Consider the following 775-nt stretch of genomic DNA (forward strand, 5'->3'; position numbering starts at 1 on the left):
CACCATCCAGCCCTCTGCCCTGCCCCCCCCCCCCCCCTCACCTGGCAGCCAGGTCGCAGGGCCAGGGCAGCGTACCAGGCGCGGTGCCTCATGGCCCAGAGCTGTTCCCGCTCCTCCGGGCGCTCCGCCCAGGCCAGGCGGGAGCCGCCGTTCAGCTGCACGATCTCCTCTGTAGGTGGCCAGGAGCTGTGGGGATGGGGCTGGGGCAGGACCCGCAGCCCCCAGCCCTTGCCCTGGGACCCCCAGTGCCTGCTCTGAACAACCAGCCCATACCCCAGGACACCCCTGGTTTCCCTGTCCCTTGCACCAGGTCCCTTACTCCCCCCCAGCAGATGCCCAGCCCATCCCTCACCCTGGTGACCCTCCCATCCTTCCCCAGTCTCCATCCCTGTTCCCACAGTCCTCTGCACTCATTCTGGAGATCCCCAGACCCTCATCTGATCCTGAGGTACACCCAGTCATTGGCTCTGGACATCCATACCTCATCCCCAGGACACTCCAGGTCATTGTCCCCCATCCCCTGTTCCTGGGCACCCATCCCACACCCTAGAGCCACACCACGACCCCCTGAGAAACCATCCCTCACCCTAGGACCTCCTTCTCCCTGGTGGCACCCTGCTACCCCAAGTCCCCAGCCCCGGACACCCATTCCTCACCCTGGCAACCCTCCAGGTCTCACAGATCCTGTTCTTGGGCACCAGTCCTTCACCCCAGGATACCCCCGAATCCCCTCCATCCCTGGGCACCCACCCCTCCTCCCTGGGTGCGCCCCCCC

The sequence above is a fragment of the Chaetura pelagica genome, unplaced genomic scaffold, assembly GCF_000747805.2.
Source record: "Chaetura pelagica isolate M959 unplaced genomic scaffold, ChaPel_1.0 scaffold125, whole genome shotgun sequence".
In the NCBI taxonomy this organism is placed as follows: Eukaryota; Metazoa; Chordata; class Aves; order Apodiformes; family Apodidae; genus Chaetura; species Chaetura pelagica.